Source organism: Theropithecus gelada, chromosome 4 (genome assembly GCF_003255815.1).
Source record: "Theropithecus gelada isolate Dixy chromosome 4, Tgel_1.0, whole genome shotgun sequence".
Classification (NCBI taxonomy): Eukaryota; Metazoa; Chordata; class Mammalia; order Primates; family Cercopithecidae; genus Theropithecus; species Theropithecus gelada.
The window spans coordinates 164,634,081-164,656,284 of NC_037671.1; positions in this window are offsets into that span (position 1 = coordinate 164,634,081).

Below are 22,204 nucleotides of genomic sequence, written 5' to 3' on the forward strand. Positions count from 1 at the left end.
AATTTCAAGGCTAGTAGGATTGACAAAACAAAACTACCCTCATACACGCCACACTGAATTACTTTCCTTTAAGATTTCTCTACCAAAACCTGGGATTCAGACAACTGACAAAAATCGCAGTGAAAATGTTGACTTCTACTCGTGTTTCAAGAGATCTCCAAGTAAATGCCAGTTATTGGTGCCAATGCCAGCAAGTTAAGGATTGGAATCTTCACGTTAGAAACTATGTCTAAACATGATCTTCATCTATGGCTACTTTAACATGCAATTAACTACACATACTCACACGAAATCCAGAAAACTTTTCTGAGTGGATCATGATGGCATCCACTAAGGTCCAAAAGTAGAAAGGATACCAGGATTCTCCAAAAAGAGATACCATCAAGGGAAAGAAAGGACTAGGTACTAGCTTTTACAGAGCTAGATAAATCAAAGAAAGGTTGGAACCTTAGTAAGCATCCATTTTGGAATGGTATGGTCCTTTGAGTAGCTATGGTTGAACATGTGAGTGTAAACCAAGATGGCTGACATATTTGGTGGCAAGGCAGAGTAGATTACTGTGGCCCATGCAGGGTTTGTAATCACTGTGGGAATCACAGATTCATGAGTGTGTGCAAAGTCAGTTTTGTATATCTACACATTGCAGCAGCAAAAAGCATCAGCAATATCAGTCTAGTGTCTTCCAATTTCTCTCTGCACTGGAAATTTGGGGGAAAAAAAAAAGAAAAAAAAAGGGCCAGGCGCAGTGGCTCACGTCTGTAATCCCAGCACTTTGGGAGGCCGAGGCGGGCGGATCACGAGGTCAGGAGATTGAAACCATCCCGGCTAACACGGTGAAACCCCATCTCTACTAAAAATACAACAACAACAAAAAATTAGCCGGGCGTGGTGGTAGCCGCCAGTAGTCCCAGCTACTTGGAAGGCTGAGGTAGGAGAATGGCGTGGACCCGGAAGGCGGAGCTTGCAGTGAGCCATGATCACACCACTGTACTCCAGCCTGAGCGACAGGGCAAGACTCTGTCTCAAAAAAGAAAAAAGAAAAAAAGAAAGCCTGGCCAGTTGTGGTGGCTCCTGCCTATAATCCCAGTAATCCCAGCACTTTGGGAGGCCAAGGCAGGTGGATCACCTGAGGCCAGGAGTTCAAGATCAGCCTGTCCAACATGGTGAAACCCCGTCTCTACTAAAAATACAAAAATTAGCCAGGTGGGGTGGCACGTGCCTGTAATCCCAGCTATTGGGGAGGCTAAGGCAGGAGAATCTCTTGAACCCAGGAGGCAGAGGTTGCAGTGAGCTGAGATCATGCCATTGCACTCCAGCCTGGGTGACACAGTGAGAACCCATCTCAAAAAAAAAAAAAAAAAAAAAAGAAAGAAAGAGAGGAAGGAAGGAAGGAAGGTAGGAAGGAAGGTAGGAAGGTACAAGGAAGGAAGGAAGGAAGGAAAGAAGGAAGGAAGGAAGGAAGGGAGAGAGAGAAAGAAAGAAAAGAAAGAAAGAAAACCTATTTGGACTGAATAAGGCCTGATATTAATAGAAATGTGTAGTTGGGGAGAGAGAGATCGGACTTTGTATTACAAAGGATGTGGTAGTCCAAGAAATTACTCAAAAATGTTTTTCAAAGGTGATTAGATTTCCACCACATGTTGATGAAGTTGGTTATCCTGGGTACATTAAAAAATGGCTTCTATCACTAAAGCAGGCTGAAAATCACTACTACACAAATAGGTTTTTAACTAAGATATATGAGTTCTTGTGCAAGGAAAAGAAATCGTGAAAGTGCTATTTTAAATAAACCAATCTTTCCCATTAGTTTTCTCCTCTTCTCTGTTTCCCTCTGTCTGTTTCCTCCCACTCCTTTTCTACCTCTTCTTTCCTCTGCTGCCCCTCTCCCTACACTCAGCATGAAGAGTTCTGAAAATGATTTAACAGTCATAATACAATAATCCTAGTGATTATAACGTGCTTGCCTTTTTATAATTTTTCTTTTTTATTTCTCAATTATTTGGCTTCTGTTAATTTTCTTTTCTTATTCTATGCCAAATAAGAGCATAGATCTGTTGTTTTTTATTCCCTTGACTGATCTGAACTAGATCTTGGCCATGATTTAATGCATGGCCAGGTGCAGTGGCTCATGCCTGTAATCCCAGCACTTTGGGAGGCAGAGTTGGGAGGATCACTTGAGCCCAGGAGTTTGAGACCAGCCTGGGCAACATGGTGAGACCCCGTTACTACAAAAAATACAAAAATAACAGCTTGGCATAGTCCCAGCTACTCGGGAGGCTGAGGTAGGAGGATCACCTGAGCCTCAGAGGTTGAGACTGCAGTGAGCCATGGTCACACCAATGCATTCTAGCCTGGGTAACAGAGTAAGGCCCTGTCTCAAAAAACAAACAAACAAACAAACAAACAAAACTAACTCCATTCATATTTTATATCTTGTATCTACTTCCTAGAGAAAAGGATTAGAATTCAACTGGATTCAAAATAGATGTCTCCTGTTATTTAAACATGTAAATCACACACACACACACACACACACACACACACACACACACACACACTTTGGCATGGATTGCTTTTTCCAATAACTTCTGATCAAAATTTCCCCATTTATTGCAAATGTAGCTATACATTAATCTTGGAGTAACCCCAAAGCAATGATCTCTCTGAGCCACTTTATCCCTACAAACCTGTTTCCAAAACTCACATAGCCTGCTGCCATTCTTTTCTATCCATCTGTTCTTCTTTAAGTTTTGACTGGAGTTTGTTTTTTGAAGAGCTACGAACAGTTAGTGATATGCATTTTTCAAGTCCAAAGACTCCCTGTAGATAAATTAGTTACATGTACTTACTTTTTTGTGCTACAGATTTTTCTTTATTCATTGTACTTTAAATTTCTCATAATTGATGAGTATGAACATACTTCATTTTATTATGCTTTATGCTTTGCAGATGTATCTTTTTTTTTTTTTTTTTTTTTTTGCAAGTTGATGGTTTTTGGTAACCTTGAGTTGAACAAGTCTATTGGTATTCAAAAACTTGTGCTCAGTTTGTGTCTCTGTGTCACATGTTGGTAATTCTCTAAATATTTCAAACGTTTTCATTATTGATATATCTATTATGGTGATCTTTGATGTTTCTATTGTAATTGTTTTGGGGCACCACAAACTGTGCCCATATAAGATGGTGAACTTCATCCATAAATGTGTGTGTGTTCTGACTGGTTATTGCCGTTTCTCTCCCTCTTCTTAGGCATCTGTATTTGCTGAGACACAACAATATTGAAATTAGGCCAATTAATATCACTACAATTCTATGCGTTCAAGTGAAAGGAAGAGTCACAGGTCTCTCACTTGAAATCAGAAGCTAGAAATGATTAAGCTTCATGAGGAAGGCATGTTGAAAGCTAAGACAGCCCAAAAGCTAGGCCTCTTGCACCAAAGAGTTAGCCAAGTAGTGAATGCAAGAGAAAAAATCTTCAAGAAATTGAAGCTACTACTCCAATAAGCACATGAATAATAAGAAAGAGAAACAGCTTTATTGCTGATATGGCGAAAGGTTTAGTGGTCTAGGTAGAAGATTAAACCAGCCACAACATTCCTTTAAACAAAAGCCTAATCCAGAACAAGGCCCAGACTCTCTTTGATTCTGTGAAGGTTAAGAGAGATAAGGAAGCTGCAGAGAAGTTTGAAACTAGTCAAGTTTTGTTCATGCAGCTTAATGGTATCTTCATAACATAAAAGTGTAAGGTAAAGTCACAAGTGGTGATGTAAAAGCTACAAGTTAGCCAGAAGATCTGGCTAAGATAATTGATGAAAGTAGTGATGTGGTTTGGATATTGTCCCCTCTAAATCTCATGTTGAAATGTAATATCCCAATGTTGGATGTGGGGCATGGTGGGAAGTGTTTGGATCACGGAGGTGGATACTTCATGACTTGGTGCTGTCCTCACAATAACCAGTGAGTTCTCACGAGATCTGGTTGTTTAAAAGTGTGTGACACCTCCCCGCTATCCTTTCTCTTGCTCCCATGTAAGCAATGTGATGTGTCCACTCCTGCTTCACCTTCTGCTATGAGTAAAATCTCCCTGAGGCCTCTTCAGGGGCTAAGCAGATGCCAGCATTATACTTCCTGTATATCCTGCAGAACCATGAGCCAATTAAACCTGTTTTCTTAATAAATTACCTGGTCTCAGATATTTCTTTTATTTTTTATTTTTTTATTTTTTTTGAGACGGAGTCTCGCTCTGTCACCCAGGCTGGAGTGCAGTGGCACCCTCTTGGCTCACTGCAAACTCCGCCTCCTGGGTTCACGCCATTCTCCCACCTCAGCCTCCCGAATAGCTGGGACTACAGGTGCTTGCCACCATGCCTGGCTAATTTTTTGTATTTTTAGTAGAGATGGGGTTTCACCGTTTTAGCCAGGATGGTCTCGATCTCCTGACCTTGTGATCCACCTGCCTCGGCCTCACAAAATGCTGGGATTACAGGCGTGAGCCACCGCGCCCGGCCTCCGGTATTCCTTTATAGCAATGCAAGAACAGCTTAACACAGGTGGCTACTCTGACAGATTTTTAATGACGACAATGCAGCCTTATATTAGAAGATGCTATCTAGGATTTTCATAAAGACAAGAAGCCAATATCTGGCTTCAAACTTCAAAGGACAGGCTGACTCTCTTCTCAGGGGCTAATGCGGCTGATGATTTTACGATGAAATAAATGTCCATTTACCATTCTGAAAATCCTAGGGCCCTTAAGAGTGATGTTAAATCTACTTTGCCTGTGCTCTATAAATGAAAGAGCGAAGTCTGGAAAATGGTCCATCTGTTTATGGTATGGTTTATTGACTATTTTAAGCTCACTGTTGAGGCCTACTGCTCAGAAAAAAAGATTCCTTTCAAAATATTATTGCTCATTGACAATGCACCTAGTCATCCAAGAGATGTACAAGGAGATGAATGTTGCCCATGCCTGCTACCACAACATCCATTCTGCAGCCCATGGATCAAGGAGAAATTTTGACTTTCAAGTTTTATTAAGAAATACATGTTGTAAGGCCATTGCTACCATAGACAGTGATTTCTCTGATGGATTTGGACAAAGTAAACTGAAAACCTTCTGGGTCGGGCATGGTGGTTCATGCCTGTAATCCCAGCACTTTGGGAGGCTGAGGTGGGTAGATCATAAGGTCAGGAGATCGAGATCATCCTGGCTAACGCGGTGAAACCCCATCTCTACTAAAAATACAAAAAACTAGCCGGGCGTGGTGGCACAGGCCTGTAGTCCCAGCTATTCGGGAGGCTGAGGCAGGAAAATCTCTTGAACCCGGGAGGCAGAGGTTGCAGTGAGCTGAGATGGTGCCACTGCACTCCAGCTTGGCAGAGCAAAACTCCATGTCAAAAAGAAACCAAAAAAGAAAACCTGGGAAGGATTCACCTTTCTAGATACCATTAAAAACATCTGTGATTCATGGGTGGAAGTCAAAATATCAACATTAACAGAAGTTTGGAAGAAGTTGATTCTAACCCTCCTGGATGACTTTGATAGGTTCAAGACTTAGTGGAAGAAAATAACTGCATAGGGGGTGGAAATCACTGCATATGTGGTGGAAATCACTGCATACATGGTGGAAAGCTAGAACTGAAGACGTGACTCAGTTGCTACAATCTCATCATCAAACTTTAATGAATGAGGAGTTGTTTCCTATGAATGAACAAAGAAAGTAGTTTCTTGAGATGGAATCTGCTTTTGGTAAGATGCTGTAAACATTGTTGAAATGACAACAAAGGATTTAGAACATTACATAAACGTATTTAATAAAGCAGTGGCAGGTTTTGAGAGGATTCCCTTCAATTTTGAAAGAAGTTCTCCTGTGGGTAAAATGCTGTCAAATATTGTAGCATGCTGCAGAGAAAATTATTTCATGAAAGGAAGAATCAATTGATGGAGCAAACTTCATTGTTGCGGTATTTTAAGAAATTGCCACAGCCACCCTAGCCTTTAGCAACCACTCCCTGATCAACCAGCAGCCATCAATAAGGTCAGACCTTTTACCAGCAAAACTATTACAACCTGGCTGGGCACGGTGGCTCACGTCTGTAATCCCAGCACTTTGGGAGGCTGAGGTGGATGGATCATCTGAGGTCAAGAGATCAAGACCATCCTGGCCAACAGGGGGAAACCTCGTCCCTACTAAATATACCAAAATTAGCCGGGCTTGGTGGCGGGCACATGTAGCTACTGAGTAAGCTGAGGTAGGAGAATCACTTGAACCAGGACACGGAGGCTGCAGTGAGCCGAGATTGCACCACTGCACTCCAGGCTGGTGACAGAGTGAGACTGCATCTCAAAAAAAAAGAAAAAAAGAAGGAAAAAATTACAACCTGCCAAAGGCTGAGAAGATTGTTAGTAGTATTATTTAACAATAAAGTTTTTGTTTACTAACTTTTGTTTTAGGTTCAGGGGCACTTGTGAAGGTTTGTCATATAGGTAAACGTGTGTCATGGGGGTTTGTTGTACAGATTATTTCATCACCCAAGTATTAAACCCAATAGTTATATTTTATGATCCTCCCCCGCCTCCCTGTATCAGTATTTTTTAATGAAGGTGTAAACTGTGTCTTTTTTTCAGACATAATGATGTTGTACACTTAACAGACTACAATATAGTGTAATCACACCTTTTTCACCTTTTTTTTTTTTTTTTTTTTTTTTTTTTTTTGAGATGGAGTATCGCTCTGTCCCTCAGGGGGCAGTGCAGTGGCACGATCTGGGCTCACTGCAAGCTCTGCCTCCCAGGTTCACGCCATTCTCCTGCCTCAGCCTCCCGAGCAGCTGGGACAACAGGCGCCCGCCACCACCATGCCCGGCTAATTCTTTTTATATTTTTAGTAGAGACGGGATTTCACCGTGTTAGCCAGGATGGTCTCTATCTCCTGACCTCGTGATTCACCCGGCTAGGACTCCCAAAGTGCTGGGATTACAGGCGTGAGCCACCAGGCCTGGCCTGTAATTATAACTTTTATATGCACTGGGAAACCAAAAGTTTGTGTAACTCGCTTTATTGTGATTTTCACTTTATTGTAGTGGTCTGGAATTGAACCTGCAATATCTCCAAGGTATGCCTATATTGTGATCTTCTTTCAGATAAAAGGTTTACTATCTATGCTTTGTGACTCCCAAGTATCAAAAATTATCTCAGGATGTCCCAAAGTCCTGTGAAAGTTTAAAAGCATCAACATAAATCTGCTTTAATGTTAATAGGAAATGTTTGCCAGGGTGCTTTTTAGAAAGTATTGTAAAATTAAATAAGTAATTCCCAAGAAGGTTTTTAAAAATCATAATAAAACATTTTAAAAACAATTTCAATGTCTAACTGAAGTAGCTATTTTTTTGTTAACATTCTGTTGTACTTTTAAATAGAAAATTCCCATTCTTCAAGTCATGCTAATGAAATCTTATATAGGTTATACAATATTAAAGTTATTACATTCATTTAGAATTATGAAGTCTTCATGGGCCTGCATTTAAGTGAGATTTAAGTTCCAAAGCTATTTTCCCATTTTTATTATTTAGTAAAAATCTGACTAACACATTAGGATGGGATTTGTTTTCCCACTTGTCCGGTATGATTTGATTTTGTTCTGATGTGAATCTTATTTTTTAATTTACCTCCAAATTGCTCCACAATTTAAACACTCATTCCTAGGTGTCATTCACTTGTAACAAAAATGCAGTTCTCCATCCTGCAAGAAGCACATTCCTGGAATAAATGCCTCTCCTTTGGGAAATGGTAGGAGGGAAAAAGTTATTCAGGGGTTTTTATGGGACAGAAAAACAGAAACAATAACTACCTATTTAGCTTCTTTTTTAATCTGGTTTTAATCGGTGCAGAACTTTACCTTTTATCCATTCTGAAATTACCTGTTTTTACTTCTGTTAACAGAGAACTTAGAAGTTGTGGACATGCTTAACTATTTATATTTGCAGTCTACTTGTATTCAATTATATGTACCACTGTAGACCTCTATTTTTTAACATAGCTTTTTATAACAGACGTTTTAGATGGTGACTTAAGACACACTAGAGAAAAATGTTTGCATTTCCTCCTTAATTTCTTTGTAACTCTAAGTACCTATTGATTTATTGTAGCTTATTTCTTCAACTGTTTCTGTTATCTCTGCTTTGAGACTTGCATTTCTGACTTTCTTTGCTGCCACTATTTGTAGAAAGCAGCCACAGGGAAGGTACCTGTATCCCTTAAGAGACTGAAGCAAATAAATCATTTACCATTTAGAAGAAAGGAAGGGTAAGTAATTTTCTGACCTTCTTTGATTTTTCTCTTTATTCTGTTGCTTTGATATACTTAACAGCTTCTCTGTAGACTTCCCCCTTCTGTAGTGCTAAAATAATTTCTCATTAGCCCGACAGTCCACATGAAATTAATGCCACTGTTACATTAACTAGGGGTAGGGGTGAGGGTTTAGGTGATTGAGCAGGCCAGTTTAAAAGAAGAAGAAAGCAAAATCTTTACTCTCAAGAAGTTAAAATATTAAGGCAATGAGGCACATAAGGAGCAATGAAACTGAGTAATGTGTCTTCAAGTGCAAATTGACATAGCACAGATTGAGAAAGCGATGCTGTGAGGGGATAATGCATGTACGAGGAGACGTTCCTCCTGAAGGTGACTTTGCTGATGCTTGCCAGAGAGTATTACCATAGGTTATTGGAGGGAAAAGATGTGGGCATGCAAATGAGCAGTCTCACATAAAGTCATTTGACTTGTTAGAGACACAGTGGGAAATAATACGAAGGTTCCTTTTTTGGAGAGAAGTAATGAGTGAAAATAAATCAAGTGAGGAATGTCCCACACAGATCCTTAGTGTATCACACTCTTCACATCATGCAACCAATTAAGTCTTCATACATGACTTGGGAGGTAGATGCTATTATCACTTTATATATGATGAAATTGAGGCTGTAAGAGACTGAACAATTTGACCAACGCTCATACAAGTGGCGTATGGTGGGGCCAATAGTGTGTCTGGCACTAGAAGTTACAGGTAGTAGCTTCTAAATACATCACTTTTGGTATGTTTATACAAAAATCTCCATGGTTATATTTCAGGTTATCAACAGGTTAAAAACATTTCTTATGTTTGTATTTATAATAGAATCTCCTTACCCCATCACCTTAGAGTAAAACACTGACATTAACAGATTAGTAAAGAAGTAAAAAATCATGTTAAAAGTATAAAATTACAGCCAGAGCATCAATTTTGACTATTTTAAAAGTGGTTATATATTTAACGAAAAATATAAAAACCAGAATATTGGTCAGTTATGAAGAAACAAAAGAAGGCTGTTCATAGTGGTGTCCATTCTAGCCCTCTCTAGGAGAGTGAGTATCTGGTCTGGGTAATTGGCCTGTCCAGCCTCTGTGATAAACCCAACCTTGATAAGCCACCTCAGGCTGTCCCATTAGACATTCTCTTCATCTTTGAACTCTCTCTTTCTGATTCCCTTCTACAAAGAGAATGAGCTGGTCCCTTTAGCAGTTATATTTCTCATAGCATTTGAATAATTTGGGATTGAGTTTATACACCATTCTGTGGAAACACTTCACTCTGAATGCATGGATGGGTCAAGGTCCTGGGACCGTACTTCTGAATAGAAGATTCTCCCTCAGGGGCACTTTCAGTTTGCTAAGTGAACATGCCAAGGTAGTATTGTATTGAGAGTGACTTTTCCTCCTGGAACATTTGCAGCGACATCACAACATTTAATCACGTGCAGATTCAGATATCCAAGTTACAAATTAATGTACATTGTGGTATCTGTATAAAAAGGATTAAGATAATTATTACCTAAGTCAAACATATAACATGAATCTATGTAGTATGCCAGAATGTAATGTATAAACCCTTTATTTGAAAAGTCTTTAGATACTGATATGTTTACTGAACTCTCTCACTCTTTCTTTCTTTCTTTCTTTCTTTCTTTCTTTCTTTCTTTCTTTCTTTCTTTCTTTCTCTCTCTCTCTCTCTCTCTCTTTCTCTCTCTCTCTCTCTCTCTCTTTCCTTCCTTCCTTCCTTCCTTCCTTCCTTCCTTCCTTCCTTCCTTCCTTCCTTCCTTCCTTCCTTCCTTCTTTCTTTCTGTTTTTTTGAGATAGGGTCTCACTCTGTTGCCCAGGCTGGACTGCAGTGACCTTATCTCAGCTTACTGCAACCTCCCCGTCCTGGGCTCAAGCAATTTTCCAGCCTCAGCCTCCAGTGTAGCTTGGGACTACAGGCGCGAGCCACCAATGCCCGGCTAATTTTTATATTTTTTGTAGAGCCAGGGTTTCTCTGTGTTGCCCAGGCTGGTCTTGAACTCCCGAGCTCAAAGTGATCCGCTCGCCTCAGGCTCTCAAAGTACTGGAATTACAGGCATGTGCCACTGCGCCCAGCCTGAACTCTCTTTCCTATAGTTTTTTTTCCTACATGTAGATAACTATAATATAATAGTAAATATTTGTGTGCATCCAAATAGCTCTAAATAGTATGAGAATTTGCTCTTTTTTTTTTAAAAACTGTGTTTAGCTTATTTAGTGATGTGAATGACTTGATCAACTGTAGTTCTATCAGGTTGTACTTTTCTTTGGAAAAAGTTATTTCTCTTTTTGAAGAATAGATTTTGCAGAATGGAGATAGAGTAGGGGAAGCAGACACTTCAAAGTGTGGAAACATGAGGAAACTTCAGAGTTTGTAAGCAATTCAAGGGGCCTCTTAAGGGAGAGGAAATGACCAGAGTTGGGTGGCAGGGAGGTGAAGAGAGAGAGAGAGGAGAACACTGAGGGAAAAAAGAAGGAAAAAGAGAAAAGTTATTTTTGTTAACAATATAATAAATAATAAATATTTTGTGTATTAAGTAGTTATTAAAATAAATGGCTAACTCATGTATTGCTCTCCAGCTGTCCTGGTTCTCTCTGCCTTTCTTTGCATGCTGAAACATTGAGTGTCCTTACATCTGGGAAGTACATCTGGCAAGAAAATGTTTATGATTCCTTTGCTGCTGTTCAAATTCTTAACCTGCTACTAGACTGTTTTTGGAGATGAACTTTTTCCTAAAAAGGCCTTGCTGGTATTGTTTGGAACGAACTTTAGGATCATAATTTTCCAGAAAAAGCAGTTGCCTATTTAAACATTTATTTGACGATAGCATACTCATGTACCTTTTTGTTATCATTACTGCCATTTTATGTAGTCATTAATTATTACAAAACTGAACTTTAGTTCATGTTAGGATCCTGTAGCTATGACCATCATTTTACCTATTTGAAATTTAAATATTCCCTGTCCAATATTATGTCCATTTTACCAGAGGCTGGAAATTCTATTCTCAAATTAGTGATCTCATCGTTTAAATAATGACTATGGTCCTCAGCAGCAGAGGAAAAACAACATTTGTTGAATCTGACAACTTGATATATTCTTTCTGTTTAGCCTTATTGATGAGGATATAGAGACTCTTGGAGCCTTGCAGTTGGCGGGGACCTGTGAGTCCCATAGGCAACCTCCCGTGTTGGCAAGCTCTTTCCCCACCCCATCCAGAGTACAGGAAAATCTACTGTTTCCTTAAACACACACACAGGCAGGAGTCTCATTATTTTATGGAGTATCAAAGTCCATCATTGAACAATTTGATTGCTAAGCAGTTCTTTATGACAGTTAACTAAAAGCTGTCGTGCACCATTTGTCCTGTTTCTGTCCCTTAGAGCAAAATAAAACAGAGCTATTCAATTTTCATATAACAGTCCTGAAGGTAGAGGGGTCTACCCAAATCTTCCATCCCTAATGAGGCAGACCTGGGCATATAAATGTGAAGACTGTGGTTTTCTTGATAAGACCATGCCAACTACAACACAACTTTTGAGATTCTATTACGTACCAGGCATTGTTAGAGTCTTTAATACATTTTTTTTCTATTCCTCGTTCTAACTCTGCACTGCTGTATGTAATATCTTCAAGATATAGACATCAAAACTGAGAATCAGAGAGTTAAATAGCCACCTAAGATAATAGGACAATAAACAGTGGAGGGGGAGTATGCTTTTAGTTCTGTCTAAATGGAAGCACATCATCTTTTTCATCACATCATAGTTTCTCTCCAGTGTCTTGTGCTAATTAGTATTTGCTTCTAGAGGAATTATGTTTCTCATAATATAATTCCTAGGCTTGAATCTTGCTGGGCATTGCTTCTCCCCTACCCACCCCTAATTTATTCCAATTGTTATTATTTCCAATAAACCACTGATGCAAATTCAAGCATGATCTGTGCAGGTGGGAACTGGACTAGCAGATTTTCCATGAAACATTACTATGCCACTTACTTCCCAATAAGTTGTATTAGTTATATTAAAATACTGCTAGCAAAATATAATTTATTATTTAGTACTATATATGTATGTGTGTGTGTGTGTGTGTGTGTGTGTGTGTGTGTGTATATATATATATATAAAAATTTTTTTTTTTTTGAGACAGAGTTTCTTTCTGTTGCCAGACTGGAATGCAGTGATGTGATCCCAGTTCACTGCAACCTCTGCCTCATGGGTTCAAGTGATTCTCCTGCCTCAGTCTCCCAAGTAGCTGGGATTACAGGCGTGCGCCACCATGTCTAGCTAATTTTTGTATTTTTAGTAGAGACAGGGTTTCACCATGTTGGCCAGGATGGTCTTGATCTCTTGACCTCATGATTTGTCCACCTTGGCCTCCCAAAGTGCTGGAATTACAGGTGTGAGCAACCGCGCCCAGCCATATATATCTTTATGAATGTATGAGTAGCAAGATCTAGTGGTGAACTCAATAATCATCTTAATTTTGAAGTATGAAGCATAATGACCATTTTGAGATTTTCACAGAAATTATAATGTGATAGTGAAATATCTGTGTCTACTATTGTTGACATAGTTACAGGTACTGCCAACACTACTGTTGTGTTTTGCCTACATTCATAATGAAAAGAAATGTTAAATTTCTGCCAAAAGTTAGTGAAAATAATGCTTTTTCCCCTTTCAAATTTGTGTACACCCTGAACTCTATTCATGAACTGCTTGGACAACTGTGAATAAGTTAGCTCATCCTTAAGCTCTGGTTAACTAAAATTACTAAGGTTTTTTTATACAAGCAATATCCCCATGGAATTTATTAGTTACCCTACAAGCAAGGTTTAACATTTATCTTTTTACATTTTGATCTTTTTATTAAGAGTATCATTTTAGTTTATTAAGATAATTTTGCATCTTTAGCCATTGCTATTTCTCCTAGCTTTAGGACATACGTTCCAGGTTTAGCCAACTTCCCCATTTAAAACACATTAGGACTGGGTTGTGAAATAATTCCGCAAACACGATGTTAGAAGCCTTTCTGGGTGACAAAATCTTATTAATAATCACTTTTGGGATATAAGTGCCCAAGGAATGCCTAGTCTACATAATTATAGAAACAAGCCAAGGTGTCATGAGGCCAAATACCTTTTGAAGATGAGCTATATTGGAAGCATCCCTATTAATTAATTGTATCACAATCCAGTGATACAATTGAAAATAAAACAGAGGCTAAGTTTTTTTAGTGAATTGTGCAGGTTCCTAGTGTTTACTATGCTATTTTCTGAGAGTCTATCTTGTCTCTGTTTAACAGATTGTTCCATAAAATGACTGGAGATTCAACTTCAATGTTACTTATGTATAAATCTCAGGATGTAATTTGCCTTTTCTGAGAATTAGGATAACTCTCTTTAAGCTATAATATGATTTTCTTGAGTCTAGATATTTTAGGTCATTTGAAATAATAAAATGTACATATTATGTCTCATAACCTGGTCCTCTTCCTTTCTTCCTCTTTCCATTACTTTCTTCCTTCTATCCTTCCTTCTGTATTTATTGAATGTGAAATTATGTCAGCTACTGGGGTTATACAGATAAGTAAGGCATACTTCTTGAAACCAAAGAGCTCACATTTTGTCTTCTATAAAAACACAGACCTCCTTGGGCTTAATATCTCAATAGGTGGTGCATCTCAGAGGATCCCATCATTTTAGCAATGATGATTTTCCCCCCTCAGGATGCAACCTGGTTAGTTTTCATCTTCTTCCAATTCTTCCCAGCATTAAACTTCTAGCATATTTGAGAGCTGTATTTGAGTTGTTTTTGATAGCCAGCTATTAACATTAAACCTTTTTATTCCATTCTTAATATTTATCCTTTAGCATTTTTAGGAAGTTTCAATTAAATCTGGCTTTAGCTTTCTAGCTTTCCAAACAAAGCTTTCCTGGCGTATATAATTTGTCTTTTATCTTTGGTATACATTCATTTTATCAATGAGTGAATTTCAGAGTTTCCAGTACAGTCACTCCTTCCTGCCTTAGTTTTCCACTAATTTTATTATTGAAATTTGTTTAACTGTTGGTTTAGTGTGCTAAGAATCTCTGAATACAGACAGAATATATCCATTAAACAATCAAATCATGAAAGAAAACTATCACATTTGCATTGTATGTGATATAGTTTGGATATGTGTCCCTGCCCAAATCTCATGTCTAATTGTAATACCCAGTGTTGAAGGTGGAGCCTGATGGGAGGTGATTGTATCATGGGGGCAGTTTCTCATGAATGGTTTAGACTATCCCCCTAGTGCTGCTTCCATGATAGAGTCCTCACAAGATCTGGTTGTTTAAAAGTGTGTAGCACCTACCCCTTCTCTCTCTTCTTCCTGCTCCAGCCATGTGAGGTGCTGCTTCCACTTTGCCTTCCACTCTGATTGTAAGTTTCCTGAGGCCTCCTCAGAAGCTGAGCAGATGCCACCATGCTTCCTGCACAATATACAGAATCATAAGCCAATTAAACATTTTTCTATTTATGAATTACCCAATCTCAGGCATTTCTTCTTAGCAGTGCAAGAACTGACTAATACAGTATATAAATTTGCTGATTATCAATGGAAAATTTTAAATTTATAAACACTTAATACATGTTCATTTAGGACAACCATTTAGTAAGTGGACAAGATTTTAATTTTAGCCTTGTCTTTTTTTTTTTTTTAACTCCTCTTTCTATGCTTTACAATAATTTTTGGTACGATAAGATGCTCCCTTAAGCAGTATTTTAGCATTATTTACTCTTCTCATTGATTTATTTAGAATGTTTAAATATTGATGAGCTGGATACAGTAATACTCTTGTGAAATCTATCATAAGTGCAGAGTGGAAATATTAGCAAATTTGATCATTTAATGGTAAGTTCATTTTTTCTTTTCCTCTTGTATTCAGTAGGAAAAGTAATGTAATAATGTGATAGTAAGTAAATGATAAAATATATTCACAAAGATAATTTAAAGAAGTGGGTATTTTTGCCATTCCCATTTGAGATGTTTTTGGGTTTATCTTGGGTACTTTGGGTAGTTCTGAAGTTTAAAAATAAAACATTGCAATCTGTAAATATATAAAGTAAAGCAGTATTTTTGTCTGCTTTTGTCACCAAGCATTCCTATCCTTTTGCTACCTATGTGTGTAAGTCAATGCATTCTATGGCCTAAGAACTCTTCTTTGCCCTAAGAACTCTTCTTTGACCAAACGCAGAATTTCTAAGGAATCTCATATGAAAAGGAACATTCACCAAGTTGGCCAGCTTAATCTGATCAATCTGGGGTTCCACAGTGAGCATGGTGATTTCAGATGTCATAACTAGGTCACCCTCATATCTCTGTGTATGTTATATGCAAGTATTTATACACACCTGTATAAACTCACTTGGTCTTCCACAGTAAACTGCAAACATTTTTCTTTGCCGTTATCTGCCTTCTTGCTCTGTTTTGTTAAGTGTGGTCCCTAAGGAATTACCAGAGTAAAGCAATTAAAACCTAGATACAGTACATTAAATATCCTCTAAAAGTATTTGTGGCATTTATATAGCATGACCACCTGGAGGGAATTTTCAACAACTGTCTCAGATCACAGTCTACTAAGTGATCCCTTGTTGTGTCCACAAGATGAAATGAAGTGTGAAACATTTATTGAATCAGTTTAAAGATACTTGATTTTGACTTTCAAGCATTTCATCCTCTTTTGTTCAAATTATAGAAATCATTTAGGCAAAGGAGCTGAATTACCTTAATCGTCATGTCTACCTTCTGTATTTATTTGAATATTTCATTAGTTAAACATAGTTTTTATTTTTCTCTGAAACAATTCCAATGGTAAGCTATTTTCCTCAGTAGTCAAAAGGGCAGGGGATGACATTCTTTACTAGCTTAATTTTGCATCGTAGAGCTACACAAGCAGAATTCTACCTACATTCTTGGTCAAGGTGATGCAGGGATTTTCTCAGCCCCTTCGTCAGACTCATGTCAGGGGTGAATGCTTACCCTGGCAGAAGGTAGGATATGAGTGAGCAAGTGTAGGACTGGGCACCAGAGGGAGCAAGCTCTATGCGGGGCCCACAGTCAGACCAGGTATGAGTGAGCTAGTGTGGGACCTGGCTGGCTGCTCCAGGTGCTGGCGGGAGAAAGCTCCATGCAAGGCCCAGGTGTGGGTGCCCACAACCCTGAAGCCCTGGAGGTGGTGTTACAGTGCTCCCTTAGTTATGCAGTCTGATGGACGGCTGTGTGTTAACAACTCAGTTGGACCCTGCCTCATCCTGTGAGATGGCTGCCCTCCACTGGCAAGGGCAAAGGGCCAGTGTGACAGCCTTTCTGGGTACCTGCATTCTGTGGATCCCAAGCACTTATCTGGCATTCAAGAGGAATGAGGTCATGTGGACACTTGAAGGAAGGTGAAGGTAGAGATTTTTATTGAGCGTTGGGAATGGCCCTCAGTAGAGAGGGGAGCTGGAGATGGGATGGAAAAGGCAGATAGTTCTCCCTTAAGTCTGGCTGTCTCTTCCTTGAAGTCAAGCTGTCTCTTCTTCCCCAAAGTCTGGCCGTCTTCCTTCCGAAGTCAAGCTATCTCTCTCTCTGCTACCTACTGAGTCTGGGATCTTTATAGGCATAGGATGGAGGGTTGGGGCAGACTGCAGGTAGTTTTGGAAGAGGCAACATTTGATTGCTAAAAAGGCATTCAGAAAGAACCAACTGGGAGAGAGTGGGCAAACAGGAATAGAAGTTCTCACTTTGGGCTATGGGTTTCAGGCTGCTTTGGCTTGAAGGTGGTGTTTCACTGGGGACCCAGGCCTGTCTATCTAGAATTTCTCTTACTCCTGCCTGTATCAAAGGCTTATTAGACAATGATAATGCTGGCCACCTACTTAGCAGTATTTGAGAGGCTCCAAGAAAATTCTTCCAAATATCCAACAGCCCACAGGCAAATGTCCTATACTCCATCATCAGTTGGTCTAATCTTTCTGCGAATTCTTGCCTGAAGGACTACATTAAGTCATAAATTACCTAGTGGGAATTCATTTTGTCAAAGCAGATTATATTCGCTGAAGCAGGGATGTTGGATCAATCAAGTCTTGGACACTTGGAAAGTGAAGGAACACTGGGAGAATGATTGTATTCAAGAAATGACAGGATGAAGAGCAAAGACAATTTTGAAAAGTTTGAACTATATAGTGATTTCACTATCTGTGACTTTTTTTTCTTTTTTTTTTTTCGAGACGGAGTCTCGCTCTGTTGCCAGGCTGGAGTGCAGTGGTGTGATCTCGGCTCACTGCAACCTCTGCCTCCTGGGTTCAAGCTATTCTCCTGCTTCAGCCTCCTGAGTAGCTGGGACTACAGGCACGTGCCACCATAATCCCAGCTAATTTTTGTATTTTTTAGTAAAGACGAGGTTTTACCATGTTGGCCAGGATGGTCTTGATCTCTTGACCTTGTGATCCGCCTGCCTCAGCCTCCCAAAGTGCTGGGATTACAGGTGTGAGCCACCGCACCTGGCCACTATCTGTGACTTCTTACCCAATTCCTGTCAACCAGTATTACTGAGTCTTCAAAGAAAGAGTACCCGATGAAGGAGGCAGGTTGAGGTAGGGCCCCAGAGAATAGAAGAATGGGCATTTTCGTAGACCATTAAGTGCAATTAGATAAGAATAGATAAATCTGGACATTTCTGCAATTGTATGTTAGAAAAAAATCTAGGTAGCATGTCTTTGAGTATTATCACCTTCCAGAAGATGCAAGTGAGCTTGGGAGAACACTGGGGCAGGTTAAGTCACACAGCCTAATTTCTTTCTAAGTCCACTTGAATACTTACTTAGCATCCTCTGCATATAAAGTCCAAGTAAAATTCATTTAGTTTCTGTATTGCCACTTCGTCATTAAATCTCTCTTTTGGGTCAAATTTTTCTCTCAGATTTGCAGCCACTGCTTCTCTTGACCTCCATAAAGTGGGAAATGTCCGTGTACTGCCAAGTTTTCGGAGTCCTCGCTGCCCATAGCAATCAAATGAGATGATTGCCTCAGTCCTAAGCCTTGGTCTTGGAGAAGGGTAGAGCATACTTTGAACCAGAAAACAAAATAAAAGAAAAACAAACAGCCACGTGAGGTATGTGAGATGTCAGTTTCTCTTTGGAGAAATGTAAGATAGATATCTGACTCTAAAGCTCTATCTTTGAATGAAGGTTTCTGCGACTTGCTTTTAGGGTCACACTGTCCCTTCCTTGGATTACTGGGAATCATAGCCCTAGCAAACTCAGTTTTCCCCGATCTGATGATAAAGGATGCACATTAAAATTGTACTAAGTTATTTTTGCCTTCTCCAAAGTTACTTCAAAATAGTTTGTAAATAACACAGCTATTTTTTAAAACACCCCCTTCAAATCAATTACAAACGATTCTGAATAGTTTGATTATTTGCTTCAAATGATGTTCAGGATGTTTTACAACACCTGGAGGACAGCACTGCATTTGAGAGTTGACTACCTTAAATTGGCTTTTTCAAGCGATTCTTTACATGACTTGTCTGCTGTGCTTGCCCACACGTAATAGCTTTTCAATTGTTGCTTTAACCACATTGACTGATTTAACAAAAGAGTTGCAACATCACTTAATTCTGTTGTATATTTCAGTTAATTCTGAGTTTTTCCAACTAAAACAGAATGGGGTGGTTGAGTATTTTTCTTTTGCTGATACAGTGACCAACCTTAAAATTTACAGAGATTCACTGGATTGACTTGGACGACCACCAGTAATACCAGAAGTGGCTAAATAACTGGGACAAAAGCATTTATTCCTTAGATGCGTTTACAGGATGACTAGTCTATGCTGTTTTTTTTTTTTTTTTTTTTTTTTTGTCCCCTTTCTAGGAAAATGCAAAAAGTGCTTTTCTTTACACCATTGGACAAATTGCTTCAGGATAAATTGAATCCTGTTTACAGTTCAGTAGTTTTATGTAATCAATTTTTTTAAACCTGAGTTTCAAACAGAAACGCTTCAATCATGTCAAAAACCTGAGTAGTTCTAAAAGTCCTCCTTCTCCTAAATGATACAACTATAAAGAGTAGTGTAACTTTTGTGGGTCCAAGCTTGGGCTCTACTCTTTACTCAAATGTGGTCTTGAACAAGTCCCTAACACTCTCTCAATGTCAATGCCTTCATTGGGCATAATTATATTTACCTTGGTTTTTTGTTTGTTTGTTTTCTGAAAGTCAAATGGCACAATATGAATGTACTCTGTGTATTTCAAACGTTAATAAACATTGAGTTGTGGTTTTAATAATTCTTGTTCTCTTCTTCATAAAGTGGTCAACACCCTCACCAGTGAGCAATCCTCTCTGTGAGCTTTATTGTATCGGCAATAAGCTGAATGATGGCAAAAGGAGGACAAAGAGGGCTGTCAAAGGAGACAAAGGAACAGTGAGGGCACAGGAAGAAAGGCTGGCATATGGTGTGGAGGGGGAGGGGCAAGGCACGAAGATACTGGTCAGTGGAAGAAACACACACATGCACACCCCATGCTTCTCCACAAGTAGCTTTTATATGTTAAAAAAAAAAAAGTGGATAGTAGGTTTAAAATGTCTCTGATCTCTTTTGCCAAATCTTGCCCTATAAAACTAATTGTCAATTTCAGATTGACAGCTGCAGCCATGACTGCTTAAACAAGTGTAACCTCTGTCTCATCTTCCCAGTTAAAATAAGTATTTAAGTGATACCTTTTAGATTTGTTCTTAAGCTTTTACATGTAATTATCTATTTAAAAAAAATTCTGTAAATCCACCAAATGCAAGGTTTCAGGTGGTGCTCTGGCATGCTGGGTGTGTAAGCAGTTCTGGAAATGCCTTCCAGGTGGCATTATCAATACATTTCTCAGCCTCCAAGTATGGTGCTAGGTCTATTTGAGGTTCTGGTTAAAATGCAGATTCCTGAGACCCACTTCAAACTGACCAAATCAATGCCAGTTCGGGTAACGCCTGGGCATCTGCATGCTGTATGAGATTTTTTAGGGGATTGCTACTCACACCCCAGGGTGAAGATCACCAGCTACAGGGCCCTGGGACCAGATCAGTCTCAGCTGCAGCAGACCAGGCTGCCTGGGAAGCCCAAGGCTCCTGGGTTGTTGGTAAAGAGCCTTCTCCTTGGAGGAAAGGTAAAGGGTTCTCAGCCCCTCATTTCCTCAGTCCCTTCTGAATTAAAAGACTGGAGACGCTCCATAGGCAGGTTCCTCTCTTGTTTCTTTGCCTTTTATTTATAATCTCGAACGTCACTCGAACCTCTCTGTGTCAGCTTGCTGTTTTAGTTTTGGTTACGGTTGGTGAGTCACAGAAAACACAAGCCATTTTTATCTGCAACTAGGACTACTATCTGTGCATTTGGGCTAAAGGAATCCCTTTTTATGATTTAGGAGAAATGCTGAAGAGAAAGAAAACTTGATATTTAGCGCAGGGGCTAGTGTCATGCATCAATCTACATCAAAAGACCAGAGGCTTCCGGCCCTCCCCCACTCACTGTCTGAAGCCTTCACAAGCCTCAGACCATGCTCAGCCAAAGGAAATGGGCGGAAGTGTATTTTTCATAGGAATTAACTCTTGCAGCCAAACAGGCAAATCAGGTTGCTTTAGATTCTCTACCTCATAAATGGCTATGTTGTGCTTTTCTTGTCCACACTGGTGTTCTGTTTTGTTATAACTTCGCAAATTCAATGAATAGCTTGTAGGTGGGAGCGAAAGAAAAAGCCCATGGAATCTTTATTGCTTATTTTTTTTTTAATCCATGGAGTAAGACAAAGAATGTGACTGCATTTTTATTTATGGTCAATAAGCCCAGATGAATATGTGGTAAAAGTTGTGCAGACTGCCACAAAGCAAATCACCATGTCACAAGAAATATTATTAAATTCTATAATTTCCTTTTCTGAAAGTAGTTCCTCTGTATGGAGTTGGAGAAAGAAAATTACATTCAATATTCACCTTAACTGAAAGGCAGCTGAGTGTGGTGGCTGATATCCTATAAATAGCAGATCTGTGACCTCATTCCTGTTCTCTCTCTGCCTAGCTGTTTCCAGTTGCAAGTAGAATAGAAAATTGTCAATCATCTGGGCATATAGGCCAGCTTATTTGGATAAATCTGGCCCAGTCCTTGTTTTTCTTTAGTGATGTTGGTACTGTACCTCTGTTTAAGCAAAAGCCTTCTGTGCTCTGTGTCTGTTGCTGTTTGCCTGCACTGCCCAGGTAATTGCAGCTATGTGGAATTGGCCTAACGTGACCTTGGAAAACTGCTTAACCTTTTGGAGCCTCAGGTTATTCATCTGTAAAGTGAATATTGTAGCTGCCTCTCCTCATTTCAATGGAATGCTTTGAGAATTGATTAGATAGTGTGCATAAAGCAAGTTGACCTCCTCAAAAAGGAATACAATGTATGATTTTATTTCTGGTCTCAAAGCTAGCAGGCCAGGCCTCTCCAGTACAACGTGGTCATTATCTGTGCTTTTGGACTGCCTGGAGAGGAAATTCACACCATTCAGGGCAAAACAATCCACTCCAGTTTCTAAATGGTGGGGATTGTCTATCTATGGAACACAAATTCAACAGATGGTTGCCAACCTTCCACTTGATTTTGTGGCCCTTTAAACTGTGTTCATTAAAACTTCAACTTGCAGACAACTTTGTAGAGACTTGGAGAGATGTATGAATGACAGTTTGTGATATAAAGGATATAGCCCATATGAGGCATGAATGTCTTATATCTCTGATTCTCAGAAGCTGTTGTTAAATTAACATGTAAAACAGCAAACAAATACTCTATCA